General features: G+C 40.3%; 1 protein-coding gene across 1 annotated transcript in view; it reads right to left on the reverse strand.

Moving 5' to 3' along the window:
- The window catches only part of DGKA (diacylglycerol kinase alpha), a 183,446-nt gene that overhangs the window by 82,206 nt on the left and 83,213 nt on the right, over window positions 1-18,027 (reverse strand). The window contains exon 2 of the mRNA XM_063426555.1: window positions 6,018-6,051. The gene's annotated coding sequence lies outside the window, so the exon portion shown is untranslated. The remainder of the gene's footprint in view (window positions 1-6,017; window positions 6,052-18,027) is intronic.

Below are 18,027 nucleotides of genomic sequence, written 5' to 3' on the forward strand. Positions count from 1 at the left end.
ATCAACTTTTTATGAGCTGAAAGAAGGTGAATATACCTAATTGAGAATTGCTGGGAATTCTAAGTGAATTTAAAATTTAAGATCAAAAGTCAACTGTGCTTCCTGCTTAGTTTATTTGATCTAAAATTTAATTTTTTCTTATAATTCCCGACAATTTTCCCTGTAGTGTGTATCTTACAGCAACAGTATGTATGTTTAGACCAATTAACATGAGGGGGAGAGAGCTGTGTATATTACAACACCAATCACAGAAAGAATAGAAATGTACATATATTTATATAGGATTAGTGGCCAGCGATAGGCTGACGTTGTCAATTACCGCTGCCTCCTTTCTGGTCACACTAATGGTCCCACATTAGAGAGACAAGTGTTAAAACTGTTCGAAAATGCTCTTAAAAGTAAGATCACATAGAACAGAATCCAAAGCTGACGCACAAAAGTATATATATATGTAGGGGCCCTCTGGGTGTTATAATAATGTAATATTGACACTTATAATCACCACGTCTGGCAGAGGTAGGTGATACAATTGCTACATTTAATTTATTTTTGTGTTTTTTATATGTCTCATAGTCAAAGAGGCATTTTACAGACCATATCGTCCTACTACTTTGTACATACCAGATGTGTACAAGTATACTCCCATTTAAGCCACTGCCAGATTTTTTATATGGTTAAATACAGACATGCCAATGAGAATTTTTAAATTGTTTTCACCGATTCATTTACTGGGCTCACATTGGAGATAAAGTAGTAGTTTACAACTCCACTTTACCATCACCATGGCATTCCATTTGTATAAGTGGACATTTGGGGCTATTTCATATGGATCATTCAGAGTCTTTTTACTTGGCAATTTCATCCCAAATTTCTGCAGAATTCAGCAGTATTTTTGTAAAAAAATTGTAAAAGTCCTAACAAAGCATTATTTAGTGGATGGGCAGAGACTGTGGTATAATTTCCCAAACAGCTTTAAATCCAGAATATTTGAGATTTAACTTTCTCCCAACAAACAAACAATATTTGTGACAAACTTCTCGAATAGTGCTTGACTATATGTTTTTTTTTTGTATTAATATGTAACCTTATGATTGTATTTTATTGTTTATGCTTCACAGGATTTACTCAGAAAGGAGAGAAAACCCAATGTATACAGGTAGTACTCACTTGGCGACTTACCTGCATAATGACTGCTCAGACATACAACTAGCTCCTAGTGCGGGGAAGCGAGGGATTCCCCATGTTAGAGAGCTGCTCTATGTTCGGGGAATTACCCCTAAAAATAGATTTGAGGGATTCCCTGTGCTAGTGAGATGGTCCATGTATGGGGAAATTCCCCAGAACATAGATCTGCTCTCTAGCGCATGGGATATACTTTGAGACTAAGTTGTCTCTGAATTTCTCCTCCATCTGACTTTCTTAGACTCAAGGCGGAGTCTAAGAGTCAAACCTAAATGCAGGGAATTGGCTGTGTCTATGGAGGATCCAGTGGTCATGCAGGATCCTCCATAGACCTCAATGCTCTACTCTTGAGCATGTGTGAGATTATAGCAGTGACGTCAGCTCTGAAGAGGACCTGCCAGATCAACATGGTGGCATCCGCTAGAAACATATTCAGGTAAGTAAACTCACCTTTATCTGCCCTTCCAGGACACTGGATCCCTAGTGGCGATGTCACTGTGAGTTGACATTGCAATTATTTTTTAGCAAAGTCCCCAATTAGTCTTTTTAATACATTTCCTGTCTTATCCTTCTATCATGGGGAATCATCAGTAGCCCACTTTGTTTAGAAGCACTATTTATTTACAACAATAAAGTACAGTTTGAAGGCCTGACACTGTCTCAGAAAACACATTTCAAATTGTTTTGCATGCTCTTTGTTTGGATAACTTGTGCTTCTGACTAAAGATTTGTAAAAATGGCTGCCCCTGAAGTGCAGGAGTGAACCAAGAGATGCACAGAAATTATTTATTTACTTATATGTATGCTTTAAACATAATGAACAGAAGTGGCTATACCACATTTAATACACTTATTTAGCCTTTCATTTTAAGTAATTATGAAAAAATAGAAAAATGACTTTCCTAGTTTAAAGCATACCTCTTACATTTCACAACATTTCTTATAATAGCTTAGGGAAATACATTCCCAAATATAGCATCTCTGCAAAACAATGTAAATAATGAGTTGACATGAGATAATAAAATTTGTGTATGACTCTGTTTTTAGGCCATTTAACGTCTTTTAGAGCCCACAGGATATGAAATATATAGCAGACACTATGGCACTGAAATAAAGAATGATTCTTTCAGATTTGAGATAAGGACATGTTAAAATTAGGCAAAATAAATAATAATAATTTTTGGGGGGTGGGGGAGGGGGGTATTTTCATACAAGGAATAACAAAGGCTTGTGATGCCACGACAGCATTGACAAGCATATTGCAAAAACATGGGTAAATACAGTGTCATGGCAAATTGAGGACTGCACAATTTTTGTTTTTAAGAAACAGACTGGAACATAGGTCTGTACTTGAGACCAGAGACAATACAGGATAAACAATGAGAAAACTAGTAGTGAATATACAAGCTTGATCAAAAATCTAAGATACTGACATAGTGTCTAGGCACAAACCCATACATTTCCAGTGCTGCTTGGGATGTGACCTAAATCTAGTTATGATGGGTGATCAGGCTCTATATGCTGCACATGTACATATTCTACAGGCTATATCAGAGTGCCAAAGACTCGCTAAAAAAAAATTGGTACCACTGGTTGAGTTATGTTCTATGGGAACAAAGGGAGAGAAAAAACATATGTGACTAAAAAGAACAGCAAACATGTGGTTGCAAACAGTTCTGTTCACCCAATGCCTCGGATGGGCCACGGCGGAAAGTTCTGCCACACTTTACATTCCGGCTCCGGTTTGTGTGCTTGCTGCATGCTGTGCTTGGGAGGTAGCTTGCCGTCTGGCATGTGAGCTTCATGCAGTCCCCTGGGTTCTTTGCCCTCTGGAGTCCAGGTCTTGTGAGGGTGGATGGCAGCATGTCCGCAAATCCTCCGTTGGATCTTAGCTAGGTCTCAAGCCCGGAATCTGGTAACCCTCCGAGAAACTTGTCAGGAGCGTGGACGGTTCGGTGCGGTTTTTCCCACGTGACTCTCCGTTCTGGCGAGTGGTCCGGGTCTCTGCTCAGCAGCCAGAGTGACATGTTCACCATGCGGAGTAGAAGCTGGAGGTCTGCTTGCTATTTTAGCCCAAAACTCCTGTCAAATCCTGTTGAAACGGGCTTCAAAACTTTCCCTCCAGGACTGGGTGAGCATGTGCTCTCGTTGTTGTTTGGGTTGCGCTGCAGCGGCCATTTTGGACACGCCATGCTGTAGGCTGTTTAATGGGAGGTTCCCTTGTAGTGGGTAGTTAGGTGCCCCCAGTGTGGACCGGGATAACCCCCACCGGTCCAAAGGGGGTGGGGGGGGGGGTCACGGGGCTCCAACGTTGACGTATTCAGGGGCTTGCTTCATGCCGGGAGAGCAGCCGTCTCTCCCAGGCGCTTGGCTGCAATTCACGCTAGGCCTCATTGTCAGGTGCTGTGAGTACTCGCTGTCTTGGGTCATCTAGATTAGCCACAGTTGCTCCCTCGTTGCCATGTACCAGTTGATTAGGGCTGGATCCAGCTTGGTATGTAGCTTGAAAAGCTGATTTGTTGCTTAATTGTGCAGGAGCTAGTGCAGAACACGTCTGGCCATCTTGGCAGTCAGGCCCTGGTTCCCCGTTTTCCTTTTTTATTCTTTGAATATAACCCTATTTTTCCTTTACTTTCAATGATTATTTAATAAAAGTGCTTTTACTAGGCTTTTATTTGTGTATTTTACTGAAGGTGTATATTTATATATATATATATATATATATATATATATATATATATTATTTGGCAATTTATCTGGCATATAAATTGAAGTAAAAGGTAAAAAAATTAAATTTATTGTCTTTTCCTACAATATACATACTACACTGGATGGTACGGCTGAAAGAACAGCTCGAAATGCAGAGCTGCACAAGGTAATTTGGTGGAGGGCAGTTGCTCATGCAGAGGCTTCATTTGTAGTTTTGTACCTCTATGCCCAATAGCAATTACTAAGGAGAATAATCAATGACATAGAAAAAAAGGAATGTGACAGTCCCTCTTTAAGAGAAAGCACAGCCTTGAGGCCACACTGCTCATATGACCCTATTAGAGCTACAATGTATTCCTACTTATAAAAAAATAAATAAAAGAACATAATTTCTATGACTATAACCACTATGCAAACTGCTCTTGTCCTTCAAGGTAAACAAATTATTAACTGAGATTGAGAGATGTTAATAAATAAATAATGTCTATCAACACATAGAAACATAGAAACATAGAATGTGACGGCAGATAAGAACCATTCGGCCCATCTAGTCTGCCCAGTTTTCTAAATACTTTCATTAGTCCCTGGCCTTATCTTATAGTTAGGATAGCCTTATGCCTATCCCACGCATGCTTAAACTCCTTTACTGTGTTAACCTCTACCACTTCAGCTGGAAGGCTATTCCATGCATCCACTACCCTCTCAGTAAAGTAATACTTCCTGGTATTATTTTTAAACCTTTGTCCCTCTAATTTAAGACTATGTCCTCTTGTTGTGGTAGTTTTTCTTCTTTTAAATATAGTCTCCTCCTTTACTGTGTTGATTCCCTTTATGTATTTAAATGTTTCTATCATATCCCCCCTGTCTCGTCTTTCCTCCAAGCTATACATGTTAAGATCCTTCAACCTTTCCTGGTAAGTTTTATCCTGCAATCCATGAACCAGTTTAGTAGCCCTTCTTTGAACTCTCTCTAAGGTATCAATATCCTTCTGAAGATAGGGTCTCCAGTACTGTGTACAGTACTCCAAGTGAGGTCTCACCAGTGTTCTGTACAATGGCATGAGCACTTCCCTCTTTCTACTGCTAATACCTCTCCCTATACAACCAAGCATTCTGCTAGCATTTCCTGCTGCTCTATTACATTGTCTGCCTACCTTTAAGTCATCAGAAATAATCACCCCTAAATCCCTTTCCTCAGATGTTGAGGTTAGGACTCTATCAAATATTTTGTACTCTACCCTTGGGTTTTTACGTCCAAGATGCATTATCTTGCACTTATCCACATTAAATGTCAGTTGCCACAACTCTGACCATTTTTCTAGTTTACCTAAATCATTTTCCATTTGGCTTATCCCTCCTGGAACATCAACCCTGTTACATATCTTAGTATCATCCGCAAAAAGACACACCTTACCATCAAGACCTTCTGCAATATCACTAATAAAAATATTAAAGAGAATGGGTCCAAGTACAGATCCCTGAGGTACCCCACTGGTGACAAGCCCAAGCTTCGAATATACTCCATTGACTACAACCCTCTGTTGCCTGTCACTCAGCCACTGCCTTACCCATTCAACAATATTCGAATCCAAACTCAAAGATTGTAGTTTATTGATAAGCCTTCTATGTGCAACAGTGTCAAAAGCCTTACTGAAATCTAAGTAAGCAATGTCTACTGCACCACCCTGATCTATAATTTTAGTTACCCAATCAAAAAAATCAATAAGATTAGTTTGGCATGATCTCCCTGAAGTAAACCCATGTTGTCTCTGGTCTTGAAATCCATGTGTTTTTAGATGTTCAACAATCCTATCCTTTAACATGGTTTCCATCACTTTCCCCACTACTGAAGTAAGGCTTACTGGCCTATAGTTGCCCGACTCCTCCCTATTACCTTTCTTGTGAATGGGCACAACATTCGCTAACTTCCAATCTTCTGGGACTACTCCTGTTTTCAATGATTGGTTAAATAAATCTGTTAATGGTTTTGCTAGTACACCACTAAGCTCTTTTAATAGCTTTGGGTGTATTCCATCAGGTCCCATTGACTTATTTGTCTTTACTTTTGACAGTTGAAATAGAACCTCTTCCTCTGTAAACACAGTGTTAAAAACATAAGTACTCACTGTATCTAGTTCTGAAACCCCTCCAGTGAAAGTTCTGTAATGAGAAAACAAAGGACTTATAAATATATATGGTTATAAAACGTAAGAACACATTCACAGTATATTTTCAAAAGGATATATTTTCATACAATATTGTCCTAAATGTGAAAACATATTGAGGGCATACTTAAAGCAGAAATCTGTCTGTTATCGTATAGTGAGACTGAAAACCCATTCACACCATATCCCACAATCGAAATCCGTAACTCATCTTTTATTTGCTAGCCACAGTAGGGCAAATGTATTGTGGAATTGGTACCCTGTTTCAGTAGATACAGTTGCAAGAAAAAGTATGTGAACCCTTTGGAACGATATGGATTTCTGCACAAATTGGTCATAAAATGTGATCTGATCATCATCTAAGTCACAACAATAGACAATCACAGTCTGCTTAAACTAATAACACACAAAGAATGAAATGTTGCCATGTTTTAATTGAACACACCATGTAAACATTCACAGTGCAGGTGGAAAAAGTATGTGAACCCCTAGACTAATGACATCTCCAAGAGCTAATTGGAGTGAGATATCAGCCAACTGGAGTCCAATCAATTAGATGAGATTGGAGGTGTTGGTTACAGCTGCCCTGCCCTATAAAAAACACACACCAGTTCTGGGTTTGCTTTTCACAAGAAGCATTGCCTGATGTGAATGATGCCTCGCACAAAAGAGATCTCAGAAGAATTGTTGACTTGCATAAAGCTGGAAAGGGTTATAAAAGTATCTCCAAAAGCCTTGCTGTTCATCAGTCCACAGTAAGACAAATTGTCTATAAATGGAGAAAGTTCAGCACTGCTGCTACGCTCCCTAGGAGTGGCCATCCTGTAAAGATGACTGCAATAGCACAGCGCAGACTGCTCAATGAGGTGAAGAAGAATCCTAGAGTGTCAGCTAAAGACTTACAAAAGTCACTGGCAAATGCCAACATCCCTGTTAGCTAATATACAATACGTAAAACACTAAACAAGAATGTTTTTCATGGGAGGATACCACAGAGGAAGCCACTGCTGTCCAAACAAAACATTGCTGCACGTTTACAGTTTGCACAAATATTCTGTGGACAGATGAAACCAAAGTTGAGTTGTTTGAAAGAAACCCACAACATTATGTGTGGCAAAAAAGAGGCACAGCACACCAACATTAAAACCTCATCCCAACTGTGAAGTATGGTGGTGGGGGCATCATGGTTTGGGCTGCTTTGCTGCGTCAGGGCCTGCACGGATTGCTATCATCGAAGGAAAAATGAATTCCCAAGTTTATCAAGACGTTTTGCAGGAGAACTTAAGGCCATCTGTCTACCAGCTGAAGCTCAACAGAAGATGGGTGTTGCAACAGGACAATGACCCAAAGCATAGAAGTAAATCAACAACAGAATGGCTTAAACAGAAGAAAATATGCCTTCTGAAGTGGCCCAGTCAAAGTCCTGACCTCAACCCGATTGAGATGCTGTGGCATGACCTCAAGAAAGTGATTCACACTAGACATCCCAAGAATATTGCTGAACTGAAACAGTTCTGTAAAGAGGAGTGGTCAAGAATTACTCCTGACCGTTGTGCACGTCTGATCTGCAACTACAGGAAACGTTTAGTTGAAGTTATTGCTGCCAAAGGAGGTTCAACCAGTTATTAAATCCAAGGGTTCACATACTTTTTCCACCTGCACTGTGAATGTTTACATGGTGTGTTCAATAAAAACATGGCAACATTTCATTCTTTGTGTGTTATTAGTTTAAGCAGACTGTGATTGTCTATTGTTGTGACTTAGATGATGATCAGGTCACATTTTATGACCAATTTGTACAGAAATCCATATCATTCCAAAGGGTTCACATACCTTTTCTTGCAACTGTAATTGAGAGATTCTGCTGAGATACAAATTATCTGCCCAACTAAGTGACAATATATATGTCGTCAATTTCCTTATAGCGCTTCAAGTAAAGGATGTGCCTATATCACTACTAATATAAATGCATAATTTGCAATTGTCATTTGCAATAATTTGCTCCTGACGACGGCGTGTTTGAACGCCGAAACGCACGTCAAGCTTACATTACTTTTCTTTTTCTTTTGCTTTGTTCACTTTGGTAGCACTTAGTTATGGATTATTTAATTTAAATTAATTCGTTTTTAGCTATTTGAACAGGAAGGGAGAGGGTTACAGGTAGGCACTTGTGATTCATCACAGTGCCGAGGTATACAGGAATAGTACACTTTTATTAGTGGTCTTTGCTTGGGCTTGTGACTTGGGGAGGCTATTCCCTTTTTAGGAGGTATTCAGATATATCCCTCATTTAGCCCAGTGACGCATGTCTTTCCTCTACTTACCTGTTTTTTCTATTCTATAGCTTTGATTGAATGTCACCTAGGCTTGCATAGTATTTTCGGAATAGCCTGAGCATTTTTTAACTGGATAGTCGTCTGGGTCTGGATGTGCTCTGACACATCTTTTCCTTTACCCTGGTCTCCCCATTTTTTCCTGTTTATTTTATACTGTTTTCATCATTAGGACTATTAAAGGTAGGGATTCCTTCCCATTTATTACTCTTCTGCTTAGGACCTCACGGTTCTTTTTCTTTTCACAATATGAAAAAAGACAGAAAAGGAAAATGTATACAATAAAGATTATAGGGGATTTATGATGGCGCACACTTTTATTCTGAGTAAATCTTGTGAATGTTATCAAATGCAGCTCATAGTAAAGCATTTAATTCTATTCTTTAATGTGAGAAGCATTTGAATGTGTGTAAATCATGTCCTCAAAGCATCTCTATGAGGAGTTTTGGATTGCAAACACAAACCTCTATGATGACATTGCAGTAGGTCAAAAGGCCAGCTGCGCCATAGAAGTCTTGTAAAAACTTCATTTTAAATATTTTTTCTGCAAATGGGGTGGGATGGCACAAGTCAATATAGTAACAGGGGCACTATAGAGTAAGGAATACAGGTTTGTACTTCTTCCACTATAGTGTTTCTTTAAGACACTGTGAAAGCCACTTATAGTAAGACATTACTAATCATTTAAAGTGGCTCTGTTAATTTGGAGTATTTCAAACTTTCATAAAATCTGTATGAAATACTTTTATTGACTGAATTTGAATTTATTTGAAACTTCAAAGCAATTAAAACACATCTTGAGACAAAGTTGGGGGTATTTTCCCTTCTAGTAGAGGCCAAAGTTGCCTAAAGTTGACAAAATACAGAGCCTCTGCCATCAAGTTTTGTCAATTCCCAGCCGCTGCCTCCAGTGACTGGCGGAAGAGGCATTTTTAATTGCATTACAAAAAACGTCCCATGGAGGATATGATGGCCTCAGAGGTTGTATATCTGTCTTGTACTCTTGCACTTTCATAGAATTGACACAGGTGTAGGATGCGCCAAGAGCTGAAAATGGACCTCAACAGAAAGCTGACAGCATGTATAATGTTACAAAAGGGAGCACACTGTTAAAAAAAAAAAAAAAATGAAAAACCCACAAAAATCTTCCAAAAAGGTGAAAGCAGGCTACCTTGGAGCTAATTTCCCTGTTTTATGGGTTGTGGAGCCTATAAAATAAATGGGGTGTGTCTAGTAGACGTCATGTCAACCATTGTAGAGGAAATAACAATAACTTTCTATCTACCAAGGGTTACCTTTCAGTTGCCAATTAAGATCAGGGGTCCTGGCCATATGCAGTGGGTGGTAGTCCAATCTTGAAATAAACTGTAATTCGCTGGGTTATAATAATGACATGCACTAGCATTAAATGTAAAGGTGGGGAAGGGGGGGGGGGTGTAGGGGGGGTGGCACTCTTTATGCCAGGAAGTTCACTGAACTCCTACATTCATTTACGTATACTCACCCAGGCAGTACACGGGAGAATGTGAACATGGCAGGACCCTCTGCTTAACCCCTTAAGGACACATGACATGTGTGACATGTCATGATTCCCTTTTATTCCAGAAGTTTGGTCCTTAAGGGGTTAAAGGGTCACGCCATAACCAAAATACAAAACAAATAAAATTTACTGTTTGGTAGATATACTAAACTTAATTATGCATTTTTTAATTGGGGATATATCTAAACAACTTGCAAAACCTGCAGATCTCTTGTCTGCTGCCTTTGCAAGCGCTCCTCTTTTAACCCCACCCAGACTTCCTGTGACTGTCCAATTACAGGCTTCCCAATGAGAAGTCTTTGCAAGGCAGCTGCTCATGGCTATTGCTGCTTCTTGAGGTTAGCTACTGTGCTATCGAAACCAGGAAGTAACATGACCTGTTCTCTTCTCAAAAGCCAAGTGGGTGTGACCAGCTTAATTTATAAAAGTGTAAATTTCTAATGAAATCTGCACTTTTTGTAAAATGAAAAAAAGGGAACACACTGTTGAGATATAAAGCTTTTCTGCAAGCTAAAGTGCCTTAGAAGTGTGCTTTTAATATATTCAAGGAAATCTTTGGATATTCACAAAAGACTATGCTGGACTGAGTTCAAATCACAAATTTGTATCAAACTCTGGGATTTTACTAGAATTTTGCAATTTGGAGACACATTTAGATGTAGTAAACAATTAACAAATGCATGTTTCACAATATACAAAGTATCTGCCTATAGTTTTCTAGCAAATTATAGCTTCCAGGATTCTCTTGGGTTATATCATGGGCAGTTAACTTAACTGATACGCGTGTCTGGACCTCTGCTTCCTGTCATGATGAGCAATATTATATTCTCAATTTAAGACCTGCAGCATTGTCTTGAGCAGCTAAGAATAATGTCCCAATTTCTAGGAATTCATAATTTGGCATTGGATTCCTATCATCCTGTACTGTGTGAAAGCTTTCCCTGATGTATTCCTGGCATTAACAGCAACATTGGAGAGACAAATAAAAATATCGGAGGGGTCATAATGACTGTGACATATGATTACTTAAAAAAAAATATTCACCCATTGGTATAAAATGTTCTATCAACACATATATTGATGACATTTGTGTTGGCAACCTATTCTGTAGTGGGATACAAAGTGTAAATGAAAGGTACAAGTAATTGTGAAGGATTTTTTTTGTTTTAATTATTACACTTATATGTATACCCACAGTATTACACTATTGCCTGCTATTTTTCTTTTGAGGAACTGTGCATTGTCCACTATTGGTTTAACAGTTGTAAACCACAAGAAGCACCCACCTGTTGTAGGATATATCGTATTGCATGTTACAAAAACCAGAGCTGGTTATAAGCTTAGCAAAGTGTGTAGCCCATGGAGCAATAAAGGAGGAGGAATGGGCCCTGATAGAGCTAGCAGGCAGGCATAGGAAGCAAGTAGGTAGTGGCTATGGGGGTTAATAGGGGTTGGCTTAGGGGTGTGTATATATAGTGGCCATTTTAGGTAGTGGCCATTTTAATCAGCATATCCTTACTTGTAGTTGTGGGGTCGGTTTCGCCCTCTTTCCTTTTATAGATGGACCCAGTGGAGGCCTTTTTGGTAAGTCTCCATTTGGTGGTGGAGCAGTGCTGCGTCGGATGGACACAGGAGCGGCTCAGTATGTCGGGGACTTCGGAGGGGGCCTTCTTCAGCACCAGGGGGCCAGCCAACGCAGAGGACCAGGCCGCCTGAACGCATTAGCCCAAGTGCCATGTCGGCTAGGCTGAGAAGAAGGAGTCTGGGAGCGTTGGGAGTGAATCGCGGCAAGTAGGCCGGAGGTGGAGGAGTCGGAGATCCACAGCATGCGTGTGGACCGCGGCACAGGGTCAGGACGTCAAGAGGCACGTGACCGGGGTCGAAGTGCTCCCCAAGGACAGAAAGCGCCGCCTTAAGGTCCGAGTCAGCGCTGGAGGCAGGCACTTAATCAGATTCCTTCCCCCCCAGATGGCCCATCTCCCCCCTGAAATCACAGGGACAGGAGTAAGCGGGCCAGGTCGGGAAGAGCTGGGGGTGGCAGTGCAGGTTCCCCTACTATGGCCCCAGCCCCTTCTAGGGCCGGGGCCCCCCCTTAGTATGCTGGCCTAAGCGTAGGAGTGCGGGTTGGTAAGGGTGGAGGGGTCCCCAGTGCAGCACAGGCTCCCATCAAGCCCGGTTTTAATGGTGGGTGCTTGGCTGGTTCTTTTTTGGCCCTGACAGGTACCAGGGAAGATGTGCAGATGTCCGGCTGGCCAGGAAGCGGATCACAGGGCGCTAGTGGCTAGGCGGGAGAGCCATGGGGGTCGCTCTCAGGTGACAGGAGCATGTTTACCCATGCCCGAGCGGAGCGGCCAGCTGAAATGCACTTATGAAGATAGCCTGCCAGAGGACAAGAAGGGACAGCGCAAGGGCAGACCTAGGACAAGATGGGTATAGATATCTGTGGACAATTTACCCAGGTGTGATTCTTCTTTCAGGGCTCCTGATCAATCGCCTCCGATGCCTGGAGGAGGGACAAGGGATGTCGCTAGCTGCTCCATACTCTCTGGGAGTTGACGGAAGGACTGCTCCCCTCAGCGGTCAGGAATGGCCGGGGGCCACGTTGGTGAGTCACCCTCTACACCACAAATCTCTTGGATAGCTTGAGATCCTTACTAAACACTTGGAGTGAGGGGAGGTCCAGGGGACACATTTTTTGAGAGAGTTCGGGATCCTCCAGGGGGCGGAGTAGTTTAGGTGCAAGTAGTTTAGAACCGAAATGCGCGTCCGGCTTCTTTTTTCAGCTATGGGGGCTTGATTCACTTAACTTTATTGTGTGTTTTTTTTTGCACTATTGGTTGTTTTTTTAAAATTATAATGTATGCTTAATATAGTCATTTTTATATCTATTTCTTTCTCCTTTTGCCTATCTAGCAAGATTACAAGGGAGAGAGGCTATTTCTATCCTATTTGATTACTAAGTTCTGTATCTATCTTAGATTTATTCTATTTGGATTTAATTCAGCTTGAGGGTGATTACCTCACCTTGTCTCTGCTCTCAATGGCCTGACGGCGGATCGTTGGTATTGGTATTTACTGATAAGTTTCTAATAAAGCTTTTTTATTTTTGGATATTCTGTATCCGTTACCTCATCACATTCCTCCCCATAATTTTATTAAGGTGGCATAGGAGTAGCCTTATAAGGCTTGCATCTATTCGATCGATCTTCGTCTATTTTTTAAGGTTGTATTGTTAGCCCCTACTTTATCTACGGTTATTAGCGTTTATACTGTTTAACATCCAGGTGGCTATTCTTGAATGAGAAGTGCTATTTCTCTTTTCTATTTGTAATTATAGGGTTAAGCCCTGGGACATCCCTGGAATGTCCAACTGGTGTGCGGACTCAGTGGTCGGATTGAATAAACCTTTGCTGGGTATACCTCTCCTGCTTCCGCTCTTCTGTTTATTCTACTGGGAAGAAGAGTATTGGACACAAGAAAGTTGTGGACTATATCAAGTTGGACTATTTTCTTTTATTTGGTATTTGTCGCAACCTATACTTCTTTTATAGCTGTGTTTGGTTATGCTTCTAAGGGGATAAGGGAGTTCCCCTTCACTAAAATGTCTGCTGCCTGTCTGCATACTATGTTGCTTAACTTAGCTCTTATCTATATCCATATATATATATATATATATATTTTTTTTTTAATAGTGAAAGAATGTACAAACATACAACAGTAGGTGACTTGACCCCACAAAATCTGTTTTTGTTAGCAAAACTAAATCTAAATATATAGATGTCTCTTGCTCTCTCCTAAAGGGCAGCACTCTACTCTCTCCTCCAGCTCTGCTTCACTCCTACCTAATTTGATTGCTATTTCCTGTCCTAATGTGTTTTACACCCCACCTCCTATACACTATAAGTTCGTTTGAGCAGGGCCCTCTTTAACCTATCGTTCCTGTACGTTTTCTTGTAATTGTCCTATTTATAGTTAAATCCCCCCTCTTATAATATTGTACAGCGCTACGGAATCTGTTGGTGCTATAAAAATGGCAATAATAATAATAATAATAATAATAATAATATTTAAACAGGGAGACGTACACAGCATAAATATTGCATGCAATTGAGTTGTGTTGGTTCCCTCAGTATTCCTTTATGTGAATATACTATTCAAGCTATATATTGCCTGGCATTCATTCAATTTTAATAATTATCTGAAGTGGACCTTGTTATATACACAATTTGAGGAAAACCTGATCTCTTTTAAGATAATTTTTTTTTTTTTTTAATTCTTTCTTTTTATTGTGCTTTGGGTAACATAACATATAAGCTCTTGGTGCCCCAATAGCATTCCTCGAGCACATTTTCAAGCATAACAGTTGGAACATTAGGATTATCAGCACATTTTTTTTTTTTAAACGTGAGATCAGTATTGATTAGGTCATGGTATTGGTAAATGTAGGTCGCAATATCCAACGTTGTGGGTACAAGAGGTTAATATACATGACTGACCTAGGTTAGTAACATGCACAATTCTTTGCTAATGTATCTGTCTTACGAGGAAAATGCTCATTAGTGTATGCGTGGTAGGTCGGCTAAACTGTGTGTCTAGGCATAGAATCTAAGGGTACTAATCTGTGTGCAGGATTATAGACACATATGCTTTGATTATCAGGCTCATACGCGATAGTGTACTAGGCTTATGTTCTAAACCTGCTAGTGCTGAATACGCAAGCTTATAAAGGAATAGAGCAGTCAAGTCGTACATAAGCTCAATAATGCTCAAACCTAGGCAACAAAGGTTTAGACCGAAGATGACACATCAGAGTGATAAGTGATGCTTGAGTCTGGAGTGACAGATTGTTATATTTGAGTCATGACACCATTAGTGAGGATGATCTTCACAGCAGGTAACCCCCAGTGGTGAGAGCAGATGGGAAGTGAAATGTGGCAAACTGGTTGCGCCTGTGTAAGGAGCTTTCAGCATTCTTATAGTGTTTTGAGTGCCTGGATCAGTCCATGCCACTCATCCTCCCTCTCTTGTGGTGGAGTCTTGCGGTCCTGGGTCGAGGCCAGTGCTTCTCCGTCCTTTAGTTGTCGCTGCGGTCTGTGTGCAGGCGCTTAATGCAGGAGGGGTGGGTAAGGCTTCTTTCTGTCGCTTGTCATGGGGCCCCCTCCACTGCTTGTTGCCGTTGGTGGATTGCCTCTGACCTCTGCGTCCGCTGCTCTGCCGCTGTATATAGCTTGGTAGCCGCCCCCTGCTGCTCTGGTGTGTGGGGCAGCTTGTTGGTAGGAGATAACGTGGTGTGGGTTGCCGCCATCTTGGGTGTGTGGAGCGTTGTGGCATTCTCCCGCCCCTGTCTCCCCACCAGGGCCGCTTGTGTGATGACAGGCTTGTATGGGTGCCATGGTGGACCGTGGTAACCCCCAACGGTCCAAAGGGGGGGGGGGGAGAGAGGTCTGACTTCGGGGCTGGATGACCGGCCGCGTCCTCCGCCCCGCATCAACTGCTAGGCCGCAAGTCGGACCTGCCTCGGGTAGCGTGTCCGGAGATTCCATGCTTTCCCCAACTGGTCCAGTCGTGGGTTCGGTGGAGTGGGTAAGTGTGTTGCCCGTTTGTCTTGTTCTAATCGCCGTCCGGGTGGCTTAAAGTTTGCCTCTTTGCAGGAGCACCGGTTTCATGCGACTTCTCCGCATGGCGGTCAAGCTCTGCCCCCCAAGATAATTTTTATATATCTAATGTCTTATAGTTATTAGCTTTTGGAAATGTTCATAAGAAAAAGGCTGATTGTGGGTAGGATGTGATTTCACTGAACAAATTAGAATAGCTGGGAAATTATTTTAGTGTACATTAAGGGCATAATGGTCTGTTTGGGACTATCTCCTCGTTGGCATGCCTTGCACTTTGTGGTAAGATTCTTTGAGATGTGCACGGTCTCTGCAAGCTCCAGAGTTTTGTGGTATGTGTGATTTGACTAATGGGTTGCACAGAATGAAGACTTTCAGTTAAATGAGGTGCCAGAATGCTATTTCGGTTAAATGGGAAGCAGAAAAATCGGTAAAATTAGACTCTGATTCTTCACTGTATACACCATTTTAGTATTAGCCTGCAGCAGATAGGAAGTAAGTGCTTCTTATCAACAAGCTGTGCTCCAGATATGGGCTCGCTGTTACATTATGCTTTTATTAGACAAGATATAACATCTCACCATAATATATGTGGCCTTCCAATTCTCACTCAGAATTGGACTTAAAACAAGAGTATGATGGCTAGTGCAAACTGCAGGAGACAGTTGGCTCATGATGTGTGCACAGCAGTTTAAAACATTCATACAGAGATAAGGTACATGGCAAGGAGAGGTTATACACGCACACATGTGTACGCTACAGATGCAAACACAATGGAAACTGTCCTCTAGTGGAAACATTGGATTAAATAACAGCAAAAGTGTAGCTAGTGGTCGGAGCATTTTAGATTGCAATTAAAGATAATTTATCGCCACATTGCTTTCACACTCGTCAGTAATTACTTATCAAACTTGTATTCTCTCTTATTTTTCCATCATCTCTCCCCTGAAGCTATACTAAAACATACTTAAATATACTGTGGCAGCCAGTTTTCGCAAAAGCGCAACCATAACCATTACAGACTATATGGAAACATTTCTCTTTTTTTTTTAATGTCAGTAGTTTCCATTCAACAGAGATGATACTTTTTATTACATGTATTTAAAAATCGTTGAGAGTTTATTTTAAGAGGGCTTGCCTGCTGATCAGAAACACTTCTCATCTAGGAAATCATGCACAGGAAAAACGATTAAGACCGCGCATTTAAGTAATTCAATAAAAACCCTTTTTTATTTTTTTATTTTTTTTAAACATGTCAAATGGAATCAGTGCCTCAATATATATCTTGTCTCTCATATATATGATTCTCGTCCCTGAGGTTTTTCACCAAGAGTTGTGCTAAGAATTGTTTATTGATCCCAGACGGATAGAATTTATATCTCATCAAATATGCCCCTAGAGAGGCCAAAACAATTGTCACAGGTTACTGTACCTCTCATGGGGAAGTTTTCCCTTCTCCTGTACAAATTATTTAAACCTTGTTTGAGACTGAGAACTAGTATAAATTAACAAGCTTTTGTCTCTTTTCTGTATGTGTCTCTTCCATTTTTTGTTTTTGTTTTGCTAATTGGACTGAAAATGGCCTAAAGATTACTATCTCTGAAAAATTGCATTCTTTCTTCTTTTCCTTAATCATTTTAGGGTGATTCGGCTGTGATTCCCACTCCTGTATTTACAAGCATATATGTTTGTAACGGTGTTAAATAGATGTATCTGTAACATGCATGATAATTCCATTATTGTCTTTGTTCTGTAACAACTGGGGAGCCGAGTAAGGAGGGGCAGTTCAAAGCATTAAATGGTTAATAATTTTGGAAGCTCATTCAACTAAACGAAGAATTTGAGTCTGGCTGTTAATAACATTTCTAAAATTAGCAAAGTGGGTAATTCTAATTATGAACAGGCCAGGCCATTAGTAAAACTCTGGTTAATCTAATAAGACAACGCACACGGCATCTTTATCATTTCATTTTGTTTGTATCATTGATTTTTTATATTACTGTATAATAAAAATATATCCTTTACTTGCAAATTATATTCAGTGAAGCAATATGTCAGAACATTCGAGCCATTCTAATAAGTAGATATATTGTCAAAAAGCATGTAGTCTAACAATGTAGCAATACATTTTTACAATGCTTTCACATTGGTGGTTATGGTAGAAGCCCGTTAACTATTAGACCATCATCAGTATATCAGAATGTAGCAGTTATGGTGCTTAGAGTGTCCTTTTAATTCAAAACAAATTGAGTTTTTAACAGCAAAAAAGATACATCTACATTTTTTTTTCCATTTACAATTTAGAGAAATTACTTTTTTTAGAGTTACTTTTTAAAGAAATAATATCATTAGATGACCTTTTCAAAAGATCTACAGCATATGCACTGCTTCAAATATATCCAAGATTACAGTCCCCGAACCACAGATACAACATGAACAAGAATAAAGTGGATATCCAGAAACATTATAAATCATGTACACATATA

Source organism: Pelobates fuscus, chromosome 1, assembly GCF_036172605.1.
Source record: "Pelobates fuscus isolate aPelFus1 chromosome 1, aPelFus1.pri, whole genome shotgun sequence".
NCBI classification, from domain to species: domain Eukaryota; kingdom Metazoa; phylum Chordata; class Amphibia; order Anura; family Pelobatidae; genus Pelobates; species Pelobates fuscus.